Source organism: Paroedura picta, chromosome 8 (genome assembly GCF_049243985.1).
Source record: "Paroedura picta isolate Pp20150507F chromosome 8, Ppicta_v3.0, whole genome shotgun sequence".
NCBI classification, from domain to species: domain Eukaryota; kingdom Metazoa; phylum Chordata; class Lepidosauria; order Squamata; family Gekkonidae; genus Paroedura; species Paroedura picta.
In genome coordinates, this window is record NC_135376.1 from 34,588,719 (window position 1) to 34,609,026 (window position 20,308).

A 20,308-nucleotide genomic window follows, 5' to 3' on the forward strand; every position below is an offset into this window, starting at 1 on the left:
AATATAAACAGAAACACGTAAATTATTTATGCTGGGGGGTAAACGGTAATGACTGGGGAAGGCGCTGGCAAACCACCCCGTATTGAGTCTGCCATGAAAACGCTGGAAGGCGTCACCCCAAGGGTCAGACATGACTCGGTGCTTGCACAGGGGATACCTTTACCTTTACCTATTTGTATACTGCCCTTTCCTAAGGCTTAATGCGGCTCACATAGAACATAACAAGAACAATACATCAAACGTGGTGATTATAACAAATAAAGATAACAATAACAATAATAAACAGAGGTGATAACATTTTAACTCGGTAAACAATCTAACAGGCCCATGGTTGGTCAGATCCATTGCATGGGTTCGAAAGACAGACATCATAAGACTTGTAAAATTATATGAACATGGACTGTGACAGGTCACACTTACAAGTTTGAAGCCTACCAGCTGCTTCTATGGCCCTTTCCCTTTCTGGCTACTGGGAAGCTGACTGGGTCCAGGCAGTAATAACTGCCTCCTTGACAGAGGGGGGTGATTACCCAAGTCTTAAAACAGGCTGTGTCCTTAAGAAGAAACCTACCCTTCACCCGGGAGATCTCAGTAACCATTCACCAGCCTCAGATGTTCCATTCTTAAGTAAGGCGAGTAACTGTTTGCTAATAACCTGATCTATGCAGTAACTCCGAGCTTCTCCAGAGGAGAGATCCTTTCCAATCTGTCTATAGGCCTGGTTATGGGACCGAAACTGCATGTGTTCCGCTTAGTCTGTGTACTCTCCCTTGGCGATTATGCCCACTGCGCGCCCTACGTCTTCCGCAGAGGATCCAACTGCTTGGGACCCACAAATGTCTACCTCTCCGCTCCCTAGGGCCCTGCGCACAGCAGCACCCAAGCTATTCGTTGTATATTCTCCCCTTCTCCAGCACGTACGCTGCTCTGAGGCTCTCTGTCCGTGTTGCAGGACTGAGGAGGAGGAGGCTGGCCCTTTACGCCAGGCAGGCCCTGTGGCCACAGCCCATCCCCTCTCTTTCCCCAAGAGCCGTGCCAGGAGGGCGACTCTTGGGCCAGCTCCTCCATGTCTCTCGGGGCTCGCTGAGGGGACTGCCTGCTCAGAGGCACCGCTTCCTCGAGCGGCGTCCCCGCGAGGCCCAGGCGCAGCCGGCCGTGAAGGGCGGGGTCGCAGGCCAGCGACGCTGCGAGCGAGCAGATCCCGCCGTGCCGCAGGGGGCGCCAGAGGGCCCGCCGCCACGGCCCTCCTCTTCCTCCGCCGCCGCCCGCCGCCGCCGCTCGTCGGTCTCCAGCATCCGCCGCCGGGCTGGGCAGGGAAGGGAAGGAAGGGAAGCGAAGGGGCCGCTGCGCAGCCAGGACCGCGGGGCGGGGGAGGGGCCAGCCAGGCCGACAGCGAGCCGCAGGCAGCGCCGAACGGAGCCCGGGGAGAGCAGAGCCCGGCCAGGCCCGCCGGAGACGCCGCCCGCCCGGCCTCGCCGCCCGCCCTCAGCGGAGCCAAGGTAGCGACACCTGGGGCCGGGCCTGGCGGGCTGCGCTCGCCACCAGGCCCGGCGAGGGAGGCCTCTCGGCAGCCTTCCTCCGGCGCTGGCTTGGCCGAGGCCTGGCGTGAGGAGCGCCGTTTGGCTGAGGGGAGGGGAGGGGAAGGGAAGGGAAGGGCGCTCGACCCCTCTCCCCCCCACCACCACCACCACACTGGGGAGGTCGTCCCTCCTGAGGGCTGGGAACGGGCTGGTCACCCTCCGGCCGGGGCGATGGAGGTGCGGGATGGGGGAGTCGGGGTGCGCGGCGCCAACCGCTCCTTTTTGTCTCTGCTTCGGGCCGGCTGGCGTCAGGCATTGTCTTCCAGCCCGGGCTCCTCCGGCAAACTTTCTTGCTTAAAGACCGCATTGATCACGAAGCTGCCCATCAGCATTTAGGGAGATAAATAATCTGTCTAAATCAGGAAATGGCTTCTTGTTTTTAACGGTGACCTTTTAAACCGCTCACGAGCACCGCGGGGCTCGCCGAGTGAATGAAGCCGCTGCTGGAATAAAAGCGCATTGGCTTTTCTCTTGCAAAACTGCACTGCGCCCGAGGGAGGCCCCGTTTGGATGAACGTGACGGCATGGCCGAATCTTGGATTCGTAGTAGTAGACGTTGAAATCTGTGCTTTTATTATTGTTGTTGTTGGCTGACTATTGAGATAGTAAATAGTGAGGTTGGAAAGGATTTGCAGGGTCCCTGGTATAAAGGGCTTGCTCCTCTCCTGGGTCTGTAGATCTTGAACAAATTGAGACTTGTCACTGTCTAAAAACATTATGTTCTTAGGAATATGTATACATTGGGCTATTTTTGATTGCATGGAGACTGCACTTGTTATAATGAGGCCAACAAATTTTGTTTTATGCATTTCTGTTTATTTGTCTACAGCCCCTCTCAGACTCACCTTCTCAGGTGGTGAACAACAGTGTGTCAACAATAAACAATAGAATGTATAATAAACAAAATGTATACATTGTCACTAACATTAAAAACATTTTAACAACAGTATATTAGGTAGCTATCAGCAACTAGTAGTAGATACATTAGTTAAAAAGGTGGTACCTTTGTTAGCATAGAATGTCACTAGGAGGGGGGGAGAGGAGACAGGGGGAGTCCCAATGTATTGTTATGGATGACTTCCAATTATTCAGCTGTTCAACTGGCCTTATGCTTGTTCTCATGTAGAATTCCTGCACATGTATTATTACTGAACATTATTACATTATTACTGAACATTGAATAAATATGGCTTGCTGCTGGAGTGAAGCTTGACATACATCTCTAAAAAAGAAGATATATTTGTGATAACGGGGACAGGAATTAGGTTGATAGATTTGTAATCTGGGCTAAAGTACTTGGATTAAAGTGATTTAGTGCTATATGTGTGTTCTGGAATTGGTTATGTGTGTTGAATATAGTAAAGACAGAACTGTTCTAGATTAAAGTGCAAAGCAACATCTGTTGATTCTTTTTTGGCGTATGGGATCGACCACATGTGGATGTGGTTGGTCTCCTGCCCATCCCCCAAACAACAACAACAAAAAGCAAATACATGATGCTGCCTGTCTTGCATTCAGAGGTATACTCCATTTAATTCAGTGTGGCTTGCTTCTGATGTTTAGAGCTTAGAATGGTCTTGTTTAGAATGCTCTGACTCTATTCAGTACCACTTTAAAGACTAACAAAATTTGTGGTAGGATATGAGCTTTTGTGAGTCACTGCTGACTTCAGTGGGATATTACAGCATAGGCATTCAGACCACTTATGTGCTATATTAGCAATTCTTTCACCTGAAAAGGCTGACAAGATTACATTGTGCTACTTCTATTTGGAATCCTATTTTCGGTTAAATGAATTCTTGGTTCTGTTTATTGGAAAGCAAGCAGGAAGTGACTGAGCCACTTGTTACTCAGATGATATTTTTTGGAACATTTGCTCTCTAATTACAGAAGTAACTTTGTATTTGATCATGTTGGAAATCAGACTGTATCAAAAGGCTTTAATGCTTTTCAGATTTTACAGCCCTGTGTCCTGATAGTCTCAATAGTGTGGTCTACCTGGAATGTTCCTCATCAACCTGCAGTTTCCTCTTCACACATACACATTTTCCATGCATATAGAGATTTTTGTTTGTGCATACCAAAACTTTATGTGTATGGAAAATCTACATGCTGCCCTTGGCAATTGGGAACATTGCAAGTAGTGTGTACTCATGTTGATCAGCTCCTGGTACTTGTGTTTCTAATTTCTGAAAAGGGCTTGTATCATTGATAAGCATGAGAGTTTTGTAAAATGTAAAGTCTTATTATATTGTTGGCAAAAATATGCTTTGTTTAAGACTGTCTCCGTGTCAATATGCTGGATATTATTTTGTTTTTAAAAACATTGTTAACAACACTGGTTGGTATATGGAAGAGCGGGCATGCTCACCTTCTAGCACCTCGTAGAATGTTACTGCAATGGTCCCCTGACCTTTGGTGGTGGCTTTTCAGAAGGGGAATAAACAGCTAACTTTGGATTCTGGCCATTATTTTTGCTGTTTCTGTAAACATTCATTGTGCAGCTACAAAGTGTGTGTTGAAAATCAGTTTCAATGGAAGTCTGTTTTGGAGGTTAACCTGAGTCTCTTGACAATTTCAGTGCTGTGTGGTTTCTTTAGTAAATTTTGTTACTATCACTTAGAGATGCAGGGTTACGCCTGCTTCTGTGAAGTTATGTCAAGAATGCCTCACCTCCCTGAAATGTCTAAATTCCTAATATAACATGCTCGTTTGGATAGGGAAGGGCTTTTTATCATTTGAAATGGTTGACATTTTTATTGTAGCCTCATTAAGCTTGAGCTAATCAAACTATTGTTTACCCTTTCAATGCACTGTGTCATGCTGGTCATTATGAAAACTAGTCTTGTCCTCATAGTTTTTCAAACTCCTTGGCTCATGAATATGCTATGGTCTTCAGAAAAAAATTAGGTGACATTCAGTTATCATTGCTTATACATAAGATTCAATTCTGTGTAGTTTAGAGCTCTCTAAACTTGCCCAGGAGGCACAATCCATGACTAACCAGACTCTGATTTCAAGTCACAATGAAGCTAGAACTCATTGATTTCCCTGAGGCTATGTGGGTGTGCATGCTATAGTGAAAACCCTGTAAGATAATTACATTTTGATTTGTAGAATAGGGTGGCAAATGAATTTTTTCATAACAAAAAGTCGAGTGGTGACACACATGTATGACTAAAACTGTAAACCAGAATTTATCCAAAAAGAACCAGCAAACTTTTCTTGATGACAAATTTATTCTGGGGATTCAATGTAATCTACTGTTTTTCTTTATATACTAAAAAAATTAAAAGATAAGATTTAGAAATGCTTATTCTGGCATAAGCATTCATGGACAAGAGTGTTCTTTGTCAGTAAGTGATAGTCCACCAAGTTTATACTGCAACAAATCCATTGCAGTTCTTGGAGGTCTCAGGTAGGATTTGATTTTTCAGCAACAGCTATCATGGTTATCGTGGTGTATTTTTTTTTCCCTAGAAGATAGCTACGTGTTTTTAACATGTACTTGAGGGTGTTGTGCATTGCCTATGTATCCATTTGCAATGTGCCATAAGAATACTAGCAGCAAAATAGCAATAATCTATTGCTCTTCAGTAATTCTAAAAGAAAATTATAGTTGGTTGTTTTGAAAACAACATACTTTTTGTTTAGGTAAGCTACTGCAGAATAAATGAAAAGTTGCAATGAATTTGCCTATTATATTTCGCTGTAGTTGGAATAATAAGTTGTTTCCTAGAAATACGCATCATTTGCTACACCTATATATAAATGCTTTGAATGGAATGTGGCATTAGTTGCACTGTTTCAAGGCTACTAACTGACTATGCAGACAGATGTACCAGTTGAAATCCTTAGCTTCCTTATTTCCTAACCAAGCTTAAATTCTTATTTTAAAACAACCTTAATCAAGCTTTGTGTTTTTTTGGTTTTTGCAAAAGAGGGATTTAAGAATTATAATTTAGCTTTCAAACTTAAAGTTGATTGCATGAAGCTGGCTGATGCAAGTTGTGGCATACCATTATTTCTCTCTAGTTTATAACTGTAAAGCACAGATGTGCATGCAAAGTGTAAAATTACCTCTGAATTCCTTGGGGCATGTACTCCTTGAACCAAACTGTTTTGAACAGTTCCTCTCTAATTAGATTTATAACTTGGTGTATTTTCCTTTATATAATCTTGTTGTTGCACTAGAATTTTAATAGATGTAGGTAAATTCATGCAGCATATGAAACTGGATTAATAGAAATTCATTTTCTTAACATAGAAAAGAGATTGGCATCTCAACCACAGTAGAATGTAGGAAGTGAAACCATGAACTTCAGGGGTAATGGACAATTTCTTCCGTAGAATTTTAATCCTGAACATGTTTATTCAGAAACAAACTACCAATCTCGTAATCAAGTCTGATTATTACCAGAAGTGGTAGTCCAACTTCGACTTGTTTTATCTTGTTAGTTTAGTGGCCTTCTTCTGTTGTATTGGAATAAGAGTGACCCATTGCCAGTGCACCAGCAAAACACCCTGCGCAAATTAGTCATTTGCTGAGATTCAATCAGATTGAACCCATTGCTCTGATATACTTGTAACTTACTAAAATTAGATAGTAAAGGTAAGGGTATCCCCTGTGCAAGCACCGGGTCATGTCTGACCCTTGGGGTGACACCCTCTAGCGTTTTCATAGCAGACTCAATACGGGGTGGTTTGCCAATGCCTTTCCCAGTCATTACCGTTTACCCCCCAGCGGCAAGCTGGGCACTCATTTTACCAAACTTGGAAGGATGGAAGGCTGAGTCAACTTTAAGCCGGCTGCTGGGATTGAACTCCCAGCCTCATGAGCAGAGCTTTCAGACTGCATGTCTGCTACCTTACCACTCTGCATCACAAGATGCTTTTCAATTAGATAGTAAAGTGGTATAATAAAATAGGCTAGATTCTTGCTTGACTTATATAGGCTGCTGTTAGAGCTTTTACTGTAGCTGGATTGGATAAATATATGGAGCAAAGGTCTGTCAATGGCTGTTAGCCACAAGGTACAGATTGAATGTTGTCTGTAGCATTGATACTTTGTATTCTTGGTGCCTGGAGGGGCAACAGTGGGAAGACCTCTGGAGTTCTGACCCCACTGATAGAGCTCCTGATGACAACTGGATTTTGGCCTCTGTGTGATACAGCACATTGGACTGGATGGGGCTGATCCAATACGGCTTCTTTTTTCTGTAGCTGGGACCACTAACAGTTCTTCCAGACGTGAGGAGCAGGCAGCGGATCTTGATAGGCTCTTGGCCATAGCACTACCTACTGGGCAGCAGCTTGAGTGAGAGATTCCTGTGTCTGGGACTTCTTGGGAGTCAGTAGTGGCCGCTAGCATGCCCATTAACCAAATGTGCCAGAGGTTAGACTTGTTCATATTTTAGTAATCAGTAGTGTTTATAGGGGTTAATGAGTTATATGCGATGCTGTATCTTACAGTAGGATGCTGCATTGTGCTGGACCTCTGAACTACAGGTGTTGAGAATAGGTCCTGTTTTCTCCATGGTAAATTCCCCTTGCCTGTGGCTGATGTTAACTTTTGTTTGAAAGAGAGAGTTAAGCTATTCAGCAAACTTCGGTTAAGAGGGCATCTGACTATCATTAAAATATTCACAGTGTGGATATAGATAACTCATAACCATAGTCAAGGATAGGGGGATTCATTCAGAAGTGGACTAGGAGAAATGGCTTGTTTCGTGTCTCTTCACCAGAGAACCACATAGAAGAGCATACAGTACTCAGATACAATATTAGAGTCCTCATATTATAGTGTTTAGTATTTTTACTATGCTAAAATGTCTGTTTACTAAAATAGTGTTAAAATGTATGTGTATAGTGTGCAGTAAAGCTGGATCAAGGTTTGTATTTTTAAATTGAGGTTTATATATTTAAACTAAATCACCTACTTGGTGATTTAAATATTGATTTACGTTGCTGGTCTAAATCTATCCCCTAATGTTGTATAAATGAACAGGTTCAGAATTAAACCCAAAGGGAAACAGCCACAAAGTTCATGCAGAAATAATTATAGAAGTTCCTCAGAAACATGTGTAATCTATTTTGGACACCAAGATTTAGCTTTCTCTCATGTCCAGTTTTACCCACCATACTTCAGCTTTAAAAATTGAAACAGCTGAATGTACTTTCTGATATACTGTATGGTTTTAGCTATAAATATGTACAATTACAAGTAGGCTAAAATAAGGGAATATTTCTGTGGTATTTCTCAATTTTAAGATTTGGTTACAAGCTGTAGTAAATAGACTATATATTTTAGTAGGAAAAGAAGGTACGTAGCATCACTTTCCTATTTCCAAACAAGGGTGTTTTCATTGGAAATTAATCTTTAACACAAAAGTACATACTATGTAAATATACTCTGTAAAACTCAGAAATTGTTACATTTATATCTCTGTACACATTCTGTCCCCCTTCAAGGATCGCTGCCTTGTTGTGGCAAGGGGGCTTGCGTAGTTCAGTGAAGCTATGAGCTATACCGTGCAGGGCCACCCAAGACGGACAGGTCATAGCTGAGAGCTCTGACAAAAGGTGATCCACTGGAGAAGGAAATGGCAAACCACTCCAGTATCTTTGCCATGAAAACTCTATGGACAGTTCCAATAGGCATAACGATATGACGCTGGAAGATGAGCCCCTCAGGTCGGAAGGTGTCCAATATGCTACTGGGGATGAGCAGACGGCTAGTACGAGTAGCGCCAGAATGAATGAAGCGGCTGGGCTAAAGCCGAAAGGACGCTCAGTTGTGGAAGTAACTGGTGGCGAAAAGACAGTCCGATGCTGTAAAGATTTTTATTCCATAGGAACCTGGAACGTCAGATCCATGAATCAAGGCAAGCTGGACGTGGTTAAACAAGAAATGAGAAGACTGAACATCGACATTTTAGGAATCAGTGAACTAAAATGGACAGGAATGGGTGAATTTAATTCAGATGACCATCAGGTATACTACTGTGGACAAGAATCTCGCAGAAGAAATGGAGTAGCCTTCATAATCAATAAGAGAGTAGGAAAAGCAGTCTTGGGATACAATCCCCAAAATGACAGAATGATCTCAGTTCGAATCCAAGGCAAACCATTCAACATCACAGTGATCCAGGTCTACGCCCCAACCACTGCTGCTGAAGAGGATGAAGTTGATCAGTTCTATGAAGCCCTACAACACCTTCTAGAAGCAACGCCCAAAAATGATGTGCTTATCATCATGGGGGATTGGAATGCTAAAGTAGGAAGCCAAAAGATAACCGGGATAACTGGCAAGTTTGGCCTTGGAGTACAAAATGAAGCAGGGCACAGGCTGGTAGAATTTTGTCAAGAGAATACAATGGTCATAGCAAACACTCTTTTCCAGCAACCCAAGAGACGACTCTACACATGGACATCACCAGACGGTCAACACAGAAATCAGATTGACTATGTGCTCTGCAGCCAAAGATGGAAAAGTTCTATCCAGTCAATAAAAACAAGACCAGGAGCTGATTGTGGTTCAGATCATGAGCTTCTTGTTGCAAAATTTAGGCTTAAATTGAAGAAAGTAGGGAAAAGCACTAGGCCACTCAGGTATGAACTAAATCATATCCCCGACGAATACACAGTGGAGGTGACAAATAGATTTAAGGAATTAGATCTGATAGACAGAGTGCCTGAAGAACTATGGACGGAGGTTCGCAACATTGTACAAGAGGTAGCAACTAAAACCATCCCAAAGAAAAAGAAATGCAAGAAATCAAAATGGCTGTCTGAGGAAGCTTTACAAATAGCTAAGGAGAGAAGGGAAGTGAAAGGCAAGGGAGAAAGAGAAAGATACACCCAATTGAATGCAGAATTCCAGAGAAAAGCTAGAAGAGATAAGAATGCCTTCTTAAATGAACAGTGCAAACAAATAGAAGAAAACAATAGAATCGGGAGGACCAGAGATCTTTTCAAGAAAATTGGAGATATGAAGAGAACGTTTCATGCAAAGATGGGTATGATAAGGGACCAAAATGGTAGGGACCTCACAGAAGCAGAAGAGATTAAACAAAGGTGGCAAAATTATACAGAAGAACTATACAAGAGCGAGCTTAACATCCCTGATGACCACAATGGGGTAGTTACTGACCTGGAGCCAGACATCCTGGAATGTGAAGTCAAATGGGCCTTAGGAAGTCTGAGCAACAATAAAGCTAGTGGTAGTGACAGCATTCCAGTTGAACTATTCAAAATCTTAAAGGACGATGCAGTAAAAGTGCTACACTCAATATGCCAGCAAATTTGGAAAACTCAACAATGGCCACAGGATTGGAAAAGGTCAGTTTACATTCCAATCCCAAAGAAGGGCAATGCCAAAGAATGTTCAAACTACCGCACCATTGCACTAATTTCTCATGCTAGCAAAGTTATGCTCAAAATCCTACAAGCTAGGCTCCAGCAATATGTGGACCGAGAACTTCCAGAAGTACAGGCAGGATTTCGAAGAGGCAGAGGAACTAGAGATCAAATTGCCAACATACGCTGGATCATGGAGAAAGCTAGGGAGTACCAGAAGAACGTCTACTTCTGCTTCATTGACTATGCTAAAGCCTTTGATTGTGTGGAGCACAACAAATTGTGGCAAGTTCTTAAAGAGATGGGAATACCAGAGCATCTTATTTGTCTCTTGAGAAATTTATATGCAGGTCAAGAAGCAACAGTGAGAACTGAACATGGAATCACTGACTGGTTCAAAATTGAGAAAGGAGTTCGGCAAGGCTGTATACTGTCGCCTTGCCTATTTAACTTGTATGCAGAGCACATCATGAGAAATGCGGGATTAGAGGAGTCACAAATTGGGATCAAGATTGCAGGGAGAAATATCAACAACCTCAGATATGCAGATGATACCACTCTAATGGCAGAAAGTGAAGAGGAACTAAAGAGCCTGTTGATGCGGGTGAAGGAGGAGAGTGCGAAAGTTGGCTTGAAACTCAACATCAAGAAAACAAAGATCATGGCATCCGGCCCTCTCAATTCCTGGCAAATAGAAGGGGAAGAAATGGAGATAGTGACAGATTTTATTTTCCTGGGCTCCAAGATCACTGCAGATGGGGACTGCAGCAAAGAAATTAAAAGACGCTTGCTCCTGGGGAGGAAAGCTATGGCAAATCTAGACAGCATCCTAAAAAGCAGAGACATCACCCTGCCAACAAAAGTGCGTTTAGTCAAGGCTATGGTCTTCCCAGTTGCAATGTATGGCTGCGAAAGTTGGACCATAAGGAAGGCCGAGCGTCAAAGAATTGAGGCTTTTGAACTCTGGTGCTGGAGAAGACTCTTGCGAGTCCCTTGGACTGCAAGGCGAACAAACCGGTCAGTCCTAGAGGAGATCAGCCCTGACTGCTCTTTAGAAGGCCAGATCCTGAAGATGAAACTCAAATATTTTGGCCACCTCATGAGAAGGAAGGACTCCCTGGAGAAGAGCCTAATGCTGGGAGCGATCGAGGGCAAAAGAAGAAGGGGACGACAGAGAATGAGGTGGCTGGATGGAGTCACTGAAGCAGTAGGTGCAAACTTAAATGGACTCCGGGGAATGGTAGAGGACAGGAAGGCCTGGAGGATCATTGTCCATGGGGTCACGATGGGTCGGACACGACTTCGCACATAACAACATAACAACACATTCTGTGGGGGAAAGTGTTTTTACGTGAAGGATTTAAATTTTTTAGAATTGAAAGAAATGTAATGTAAAGAAAAACTTACCTGTTATACCTGTTCTTAGTCACAATTTACAGAATAGTGTCCTTGTTTATATTGTATCTTTCTAAGAAGAGGTAACAAGTGATGTTCTCATAGAGGAAGCTATCACATTCTTAACAGGGTAAAGAAAATGAGCAGAGGTTAGGTTGCAACGGTCCCTGACTTGGATAGTTGAGACTATCTTGAATTTGGCAGATCTTGGAAGCCAAGCAGGGTCAGGCTAGTATTTGGATGGGAAACTTCCAAAGGATGCCAGGGTTGTGATACAACAGCAGGCAATGGCAAAACGACCTTTGAAGTCTCTTGCTTTGAAAACCCTCCAGGGTTACAATAATTCAGCTGTGACATGAGGGCAAAAACAAGCCAAAGGCCTGTATCATCTCCTGCAGTTTGATGGATATGATACAATATGAATTGTTGTATATGAATGAAAAATGCATTTTCATTATTTTTGTACATGCTCGTGCTGCTTAATGTTTTATTGTGGACTTACATGAGTGGTGGTCAGTCTCCTTGGCATATACCATGTCAGAACGTATTGGACCAGCTCTAGTGTATTATGGTACATACTGAGTTCGAAGTGCTGGGAGTGGTTTTGTCTCTGAGCTGAGCTGTAGAACAGGCAGTAGTGCAGCACTAGAGAGAAAAGGTTGGAACGCTAGCCTGACTGTGACAAAGTCATCTTATTGGCCATGCAGCTATATTCCTTGAGTTTCACAACTATTGCTACCTCTTTATAGCACTCATTATGTAGGATGGGCATCTATATTTTATTCCAGCCTTTTCCAACCTTTTTACTGTTGAGAAACCCCTGAAACATTCTACAGGCTTCAAGAAACCCCAGAAGTGGCACGATAGTGCAGAATCACAAAACCCTGGTTGAGAAAGCCTGTTTTACACCGTGTGGTTTATGTTTGGTATTGTTGCTGTTTAGCTTATCATACCAGTAACAGTTAATAGAAATAGAAATAGAAAATGATTATTTTTAGCAACTGATGGCAGATGTATTCCAAGCAACTTCAGTTTGTCAGTAATGAGAAAGTATCTTTACTCTGACCACAGGTGTAAAAAAGATAAACCACTAAAGTTTTAATTAGGTGGGAGAGGATATGTTGAAATTTTACAAAATAAATTTAGAATTCATTCAATATTTTTCACGGTCCCTGAGGAGTGTGTGTCTAACATAATCCTTGATTTCATTTGCAGTGGTGTTCCTGGTATGGCTCAGATTCAGCCCTCTGACAGTGTAGTGACATCAGTAGGTTTATTCAAGTGGAAGAACTTATTTATTTGGAACAAGTCCTGAAGCGGATCACGGGGGGGGGGGTATTGCCTCTTATGTGAACTGGTTCTGAATTAACTAATGAATTCTTTGTACCATAGGGATCTCTTGAGAGCCAGATTGTTCAGTCAGACAGTGTGAAAAGGTCAGCTTTTATCTAGGTGTGTTCCACTTGTATTTAGTGAAATAGCATAACACAGCCTTCCCCCCCCCCCAATACTGAAAACAAGTGGCTTTGTCATTTCAGTAATGCTTTATAAATTGCTTGGTTGAAACTGCCTGTTGTCCATCTGCTTTGTATGTAACAGTACTTCCCTGCTCACTGCTGTCTACTTTTCACTCCAGTGAGGCTATTTGTGGGGCTTGTCCAGCATTGACAGGCAACAGTGCTATAGTGGTAATAGACCTACCTGTGCAGTGCTTAATTTACCACAGGTGATGATGCAGGCTCCGTCTAGTGCTAGCAGACCTATTGAGAAGACACCTGTTTTTGCCTAAATGCAGTTGTTTGTCAGCCATGAAAGTACTATGCTATAAGGCACTGTTATTAACGTGATGAATTGTTGCAAGGTAATGTGCACCTCTCTGCTTTGAAAGTAGCACTATTTTGGCATGTGGCTCCAGGACGTCTAGGGAAGCTGAGAAATTCTGTCCTCATGTCCTAAACTAGAAAGATGGTGTGTGTAATTCATCTCTAGAGTGCGTTTAAGCTCCCTGTATAATTTTGGCTCATATGTTTAAATATAACAAATATTGGCAACAATGTGGACTTTGTGGTATCCCTTCAGCACCCAAAAGGAATCTTTGTGCTGTGTAAACCCAGTGAGTTCCTCTTGCACATTCACAGCACAAAAGTTTTAAGGTTGTTTTTTTTCTGTGTGTGTTGTGGGGGGGGGGGAGTAGTGGTTACATAATAACCACTTAGGAGAATTCAAATTGTTGTGAAACTACATTTCCTTCTCACAATTTTTTTTGGCATTGGTCATGTCTGTGGGGAACTTGCCTCTCTTTCTCTGCTGTGAATAAGACTTAGAAGAATGTCAGCGTCCTGTACCAAGTTGGAAAAATATTTCTAGGTATCATTTGTTGTTTTTTCCCCCAGCCCCGAGTCATTATAGCTTTAGTTGTGTGGAGATTTTGTAGAATCTTCTAAAAGGCATTTTAGGAATTAGGAAACATACACTTTTGTCCTTTAATGTTTTGAAACTGCATATCCCTTACCTGCGGATGAGCCTCTTGTGGCGCAGAGTGGTAAGGCAGCCGTCTGAAAACTTTGCCCATAAGGCTGGGAGTTCAATCCCAGCAGCCGGCTCAAGGTTGACTCAGCCTTCCATCCTTCCGAGGTCGGTAAAATGAGTACCCAGCTTGCTGGGGGGTAAACGGTCATGACTGGGGAAGGCACTGGCAAACCACCCTGTATTGAGTCTGCCATGAAAACGCTAGAGGGCGTCACCCCAAGGGTCAGACATGACTCGGTGCTTGCACAGGGGATACCTTTACCTTTACCTTTATCCCTTACCTGCTGTGACTTCAGATTACTTCTTGAAAAGTGTACTTTGTTCTTTCACAAGTTTAAGGTGATTTTTTGCTTCAGTTAATTTGTGATATGAATGTTTTTCATAATGCTCATTAACATTATACATATGACTCACATATTCTGTTCTGTGATTTTTTTAACTAAATCAGATGTTGTTGACAACTGAGAACCAGCTTGGTGTAGTGGTTAGGAGCATGGACTTCTTATCTGGCAAGCCGGGTTTGATTCTGTGCTCCCCCACGTGCAGCTAACTGGGTGACCCTGGGTTCACCACAGCACTGATAAAGCTGTTCTGACCGAGCAATAATATCAGGGCTCTCTCAGCCTCACCTACCTCACTGGGTGTCTATTGTGGGGAGAGGAAAGGGAAGGTGAATGTAAGCCACTTTGAGACTCTTTCGGGTAGAGAAAAGCAGCATATAAGAACCAACTTCTTCCCACTTATTCCTCTTACCTTTTACAATAAGCATGATTACATGCTACTTCTTTTTTTGTGTTGTCTTAAATGTTAGAGTCAGTGCTGTAGAGACCTCCGATCTAATAACTCTGTAAAATGCCATTATGCATTGATGGTTGTATATAAATTATTAGCAACATTGCATGAAGACAATTGGAGCCTCACGGAAAACAGCTTAATCTTGCCTGTTCTGAGGTATGTGATGTAGTTAGCACTATACTATTACACATCAACATCTTCATGCACCCTCTCACACAACTGGTACGGAAGTTTAGGCTGGGTTGTCATCAATATGCAGATGACACCCAACTCTTCCTCCTGATGGATGGCCGCCCTGACTACCTCAGAAGCATTAGCCAGCTGCCTGGAAGCAGTGACAAGATGGCTCAAGCAGAGTTGTCTGAAGCTCAATCCTTCACAGACGGAGGTCCTGTGATTGGGTAGGAAGGTCCCATGTGAGGAAGTGTGTCTGCCTAATCTGGATGGTGTGCAGCTCTCTATAGCTCACTCTGCCAGGAATCTGGGCATGATTCTGGATGCTTCCCTCGCAATGGAAGCCCACTCGCAAAGGTAGCGCAGTTGGCATTTTACCACCTCTGCCAAGCCAAGCTACTAGCGCCCTATCTGGCCCCAGAACACCTAGCCACAGTGATACATGCGACAGTCACCTCTAGACTAGACTTCTGTAACTTGCTCTACGCAGGTTTGTCCTTATCATTGACACGGAAACAACACCTGGTCCAAAATGCAGTGGCCAGGATCTTCACAACATCGTGGAGGTCCCACATCTGGCCCATTCTCCAACTGCAGTGGTTGCCAGTTGAATTCCGGATCATACTAAAGGTTCTGGTAATTACCTTCAAGGCCATACGTGGTCAGGGCCCAGTGTACGCCTCTCTGCCTATGCCCCTCTACACTCTGCCACTACCAACTGGCTAATGGTCCCTGACCCTAAAGATGCCCGCCTGGCCTTGACCAAGGCCAGAGCATTCTCTGTCCTGGCCCCCACCTGGTGGAATGAGCTCCCAGAGCAGATCAGGGCCCTGACGGAGTTAAAACAGTTCAGCAGGGCCTGCAAAAAGGAGCTCTTCCACCAGGCATAACCAAGAGCGTCTGAAGGGTCCCTGCTCCCTCCCTCCCTGAACTCCATTTGTACGCAGAGAGCCAGTTTGGTGTAGTGGTTAGGAGTGCGGACTTCTAATCTGACATGCCGGGTTTGATTCTGCACTCCCCCACATGCAACCAGCTGGGTGACCTTGGGCTAGTTACAGCGCTGATAAAACTGTTCTGACCAAGCAGGAATATCAGGGCTCTCTCAGCCTCACCCACCCCACAGGGTGTCTGTTGTGGGGAGAGGAATGGGAAGGCGACTGTAAGCTGCTTTGAGCCTCCTTCGGGTAGGGAAAAGCGGCATATAAGAACCAACTCTTCTTCTCCTCTTCTTCTATGCTCTGAACCTGTTTGCACTGTTACACTTTTTGCATTGTTTGTACTGTTTGCACTGTTACAACTATCAGTTATTAGTATTATTGTTACAATTATTTATATGTTATGGATTGTTTCATGTATTAGAATCATAGAGTTCGAAGGGGCCATACAGGCCATCTAGTCCAACCCCCTGCTCAACGCAGGATCAGCCCAAAGCATCCTAAAGCAAACGTATTGTTTATACATTTTGTGTAAACTGCCCTGAGCCTCCGGGGAGGGCGGTATATAAATATAATAAAATAAATAAATAAATGTTTTGTTTATTTATTTATTTGGATTTCTATACCGCCCATTCCTTGCGGCTCTGAAGCACTTTGAAGTACTGCAATTAATTCTTTGGCGATGTTAAGTTTTATATCTGTTTGAGATCCAGACTTCTTATAGAGCCAGTTTTCTGGAAAGGAAGCAGTCTTGCTTTATGAAGAATGTGATAGTTTCAGAAAAGAGATTATTCCTCTGGTTTGTAGGTTTGCTTATTCAGAAGACTGTAGTAAACAGCTAGACCTGGGCAACAGGTGATGCGAGAAGCTGACCTGAACCCAGCGTTCTGTCTCCCTATTGAAGGGGATACACTCATCATTTGGACTATTGTTCAAACAGGACATCAAAAAGAGTTGATTTGTCTTGTCTTACCAGTTTCCCCCTCTGTAAAGAAACTGATGTCAGAAAGATACTGCCTTGTGAAGATGACAGCATGTAATTTGGCTGCTTGCTCTTTATCCCAGTGACTAGTTGTAGCTGTAAATGATTAAGGGCTCAGGCAGGTTGTTTGAGAAGATTCTGGCGTATAATTTTGTACACACAGGAAGATTGTCTGGAGATCTCTCCTACCAGATCCTGCTCTCCCCCTTACCTGAGTAGGTTGCCAAATTGGGAGGAGGTTGAGCAAGGAGTGGTGACAAGGAAAGAGTCAGTGGTCATATGGGCCCCACAGTCACAAGTGCTACTCCAGGACCCAAAGGAATGCTTGCCTCACCCACCCTGACTCGCTGTAAAAAACTAAAGCTGGGTGGCAAGGGAAGGCAGGAGAGAGTGGAAAATGAGTGGCTGGGAATGAGTCTGCTTCACCCCAAAGCAGGAAAGCAGCTGGGGCAATAGCTGTTGAAGCGGGAGGTCATAGAGCTAAACCAGATGTGGATGGGCATGCAAGGACACATCAGGGTCAAAAAATACGGGCCAAAGCCTCACCTGACCCATATTGATCTGCAAGAGGCCCTGCTGGAGGCAGAGAGCAAAGGGTCCTGGGCCAGAACTAGGAAGAGACCCTGTTGGGTCAAGCATGTTAGGTGTAGAGCTGTCATCCTTCCTCTTAATATTTCCGAAAGGGCCATCTGGGCGGCGCTGTCTGGATAGATTTCTGGGTTGTCTGGGTCGCTGTCCGGGTCTGTCCAGCCCCTGGAATCCATGGCCAGCATTTCCCCCACTGCAGTGAGCCAATACGGATGCACCCAGCGAAGTACCTTTTTCCAGCAAGCATTTAAAGGCCATTGTGGACATGGATTCAGATCATAGCTGATGGCCCTCACACTTCCAAGGATCCTGTCAGCATCCATAGGCTGGATCGATCTGGATCGAAACTATCCACAAGAAAAGGGCAAGCAGGTGCTTCTTAACGCCTCAGGTACCAGATTTAGCTGCCAAGTCAGAATGGTTGACATTTCATCATCAAAGATCACAAAAAGATCACATCTGGGGGCCAAATTTTCATTGTCCACAGGATCAGATTTAGGTGTTATGTCAAAAGCCACTTTGGACAATTGAGCTGGACAAGACTCTGCTGACGCAATGGTGGTAGTGAAGAAAGTCTTCGCTGCCACCCCTATCACCTTGCGGGCTAGCAGGATACATTGGTCCCTGAGGGTGGACCAACTAAATCCGTCCCCTGCAGCATACTTTACAGAAATGTATACAGAAATTGTATGATTGAATATTGGAGCTTCTTCCATATTGGTTGCTGGAATACACGCTGAAGAATTAAAAAGTAGCAAACTTTTTAAAACCTTTCTCATAAAAAGAACTCATTCTAAACAGAAGTTTGTTTTCAGTTTTCCACAATGTTCAGATCTTTTTTTCACTGAGGGGAAAAAATAATTCAGAGGGAAAAAAAACCTAACAAATTGGGTGGATGAGAAAAGTGTATTCCCCTATTCCCCCTCCCATTAAAAACATCATGCCGCTTCAAATATGCACACACTGAATTCTTGCCAGCACTTTTGAATTTAATTATAATTTGATATAAAATGTCTGGCCATAGTAAGGTAAAATCAATGTCATGGCCAATACTGGAGAGTTAAGTAATGAATTGACTCGACACAGTTATGTTGTTAGTCATCAGTTTCTGCATTACTTGCATTCCCAATTGACAGTGCTGCAGCTAACACCCGTTCATAAGTACTTCAGTCCCTTCTGGACAGCCACAGCCACATCTAGTTAGGTTAGGAACATCTTGTGTGCGGGCTGTTTCCATTGGTGCTGAGTGGCCATTGTGGATCATTCCCACCAGGTGGGTTGCAGGCGTATCCCACACCACTAGAAGATAAATCCTGAACAAGTGTTGTTAGTAGGAGTCTCACGTCGAATGTAGCTTTTGTTGTTTGATGCCTAATTGCCTTCTAATAGACATTCTCTAGAATCTCGGCACAGAGCTGTATGAAACATTAGTAACCATAAGGGATTCCTCTGCAGTTGTCATGGCATTTTGTTTGAAAAAAGCTGTTGGTTGCCTGAAAGACATTTAATGTTTTCTTCTTGCTGTGTTTAAAGTTTGCTAAAGTTGTATGATACATAATCGTGATCTAAACCAAAAGGATGTAGGAACACATTGATCCTATTCTGTTTTGCTGTGTTTGTGAGCAGTAGATGCAGCTTGTCATGATGTTTGTTTCAAACTTCAACAGGAAGGCCCGTTGTTTTAGATCTGATGTATTTCTAACAAAGCAAGTAAGTCTGTGTCCTTTTCCGACAATGGCCACATCATGACGACTGTACCCAGCTATCTTTCCAGGGCACTGAATGCTAACATTGTATGCATATCACCATCTGCCTGCTTAACATAAATGCTGGGTGAGTTTCTGAGGTTGCTGTGATATCGTCATGACACTTGCGAAGTTCGTTTCAATCCAAATTACATTCAGGTGGAACATTGATCTCTGAGCAGCTAAAGTGGGTAACAGAAAGCAGCAAAGATTGTCGATATTCAGTGAAGCCACATAACTGGGCAATAGCACCTTATCTATCAAGATCTTCCGGCTAGTCAGTAAGAAGAGTTGAGCCCAAGAGTGTTCTATCTGTGCAGATCAATGGTATTTTGCCTTGAAGTTACACTTCAAAAAATGCTAATAACTCAAATTTCATAGTCCACCTAAACATAACATTGACCTTTATTGAATCTCTCACCAGTATCGTTAGAACTTTGGATAATTTTCTTTCAGTGGTCAGCATTTATGTAGCCTTGTCTTCACTGAGCAATTATTAATTCTTAGTCAAACATTTCCTTCATAGAATCATAGAATCATAGAGTTGGAAGGGGCCATACAGGCCATCAAGTCCAACCCCCTGCTCAACGCAGGATCAGCCCTAAGCATCCTAAAGCATCCAAGAAAAGTGTGTATCCAACCTTTGCTTGAAGACTGCCAGTGAGGGGGAGCTCACCACCTCCTTAGGCAGCCTATTCCACTGCTGAACTACTCTGACTGTGAAAGTTTTTTTCCTGATATCTAGCCTATATCGTTGTACTTGTAGTTTAAACCCATTACTGCGTGTCCTTTCCTCTGCAGCCAACGGAAACAGCATCCTGCCCTCCTCCAAGTGACAACCTTTCAAATACCTAAAGAGGGCTATCATGTCCCCTCTCAACCTCCTTTTCTCCAGGCTGAACATTCCCAAGTCCCTCAACCTATCTTCATAGGGCTTGGTCCCTTGGCCCCAGATCATCTTCGTCGCTCTCCTCTGTACCCTTTCAATTTTATCTACGTCCTTCTTGAAGTGAGGCCTCCAGAACTGCACACAGTACTCTAGGTGTGGTCTGATCAGTGCCGTATACAATGGGACTATGACATCTTGTGATTTTGATGTGATGCCCCTGTTGATACAGCCCAAAATGGCATTCGCCTTTTTTTACTGCTGCATCACACTGCCTGCTCATGTTTAGTTTACAATCCACAAGTACCCCAAGGTCTCGTTCACACACAGTGTTACCTAGA

General features: G+C 43.5%; 1 protein-coding gene across 1 annotated transcript in view; it reads left to right on the forward strand.

The window, feature by feature from the left end:
* The first annotated feature begins 1,275 nt into the window (after positions 1-1,275).
* Positions 1,276-20,308, forward strand: part of CAB39 (calcium binding protein 39) — a 54,852-nt gene continuing 35,819 nt past the window's right edge. The window contains exon 1 of the mRNA XM_077348975.1: positions 1,276-1,499. The gene's annotated coding sequence lies outside the window, so the exon portion shown is untranslated. The remainder of the gene's footprint in view (positions 1,500-20,308) is intronic.